Here is a 761-nt window from a genome sequence, read left to right on the forward strand (position 1 = left end):
TATCTCAAGACCCCAAATCTTCTGCAGATATTAAGTATCAACTTTAACATTGCTAGTTATGTAGTGGGAATGAAAGGAACACATCGATGCTTTCATTCTGGCAATAAAATGCTTTAACTTGGAATTTATAGTGATATTTTTCACATCCCAGTGCCCAGAATTATTTATGTGAGCTTTTCAAGTCATAAAAGGATTAAAAAAACAGTCATTCTTTGTGGAAGATTACTGTCATTCTTTTTAATTAGAATGCTTTATTCTGTGCTCGCTTCAGCAGCACATATACTAAAATTGGAACGATACAGAGAAGATTAGCATGGCCCCTGCGCTAGGATGACACGCAAATTCGTGAAGCATTCCATATTTAAAAAAAATGCTTTATTCCAACATTGCCTTCTTATGATTAATAATAAAGGACATGTTTAAATGTATATTTAGTATATTAATTTTACTTTCAGTGTCATTTTTATCCACCAACTAGCCTCTAACAACTTTATTTCTCCTATGGTATTCCTATAAGTCTCAACTCTTACCTATTCTTTTCTTAGGATAAATATAACATGTTCTCTACCTGGCTCCTTCACTGTAGCAGCTTTCTCATCATTCTATTATTAATATCCATTTTACAAAGAGATATTCTTCTATGCAAAGAACTTCTTCTTTATTAATGTTGAAAATGATTTATGTGAAGTGAGTAGAAGAGAGAGTTCTATTATCATATCCTCCAGCGTATAAGACGACTGGGCATATAAGACGACCCCCTA

General features: G+C 33.0%; 1 non-coding gene across 1 annotated transcript; it reads left to right on the forward strand.

Moving 5' to 3' along the window:
* The first annotated feature begins 258 nt into the window (after positions 1-258).
* On the forward strand, positions 259-365 carry LOC126016918 (U6 spliceosomal RNA). Its single transcript, XR_007498602.1, has one exon. It is a non-coding gene; the product is annotated as a U6 spliceosomal RNA (small nuclear RNA).
* The last annotated feature ends 396 nt before the right edge of the window (positions 366-761 follow it).

The sequence above is a fragment of the Suncus etruscus genome, chromosome 8 (assembly GCF_024139225.1).
Source record: "Suncus etruscus isolate mSunEtr1 chromosome 8, mSunEtr1.pri.cur, whole genome shotgun sequence".
Taxonomy (NCBI): Eukaryota; Metazoa; Chordata; class Mammalia; order Eulipotyphla; family Soricidae; genus Suncus; species Suncus etruscus.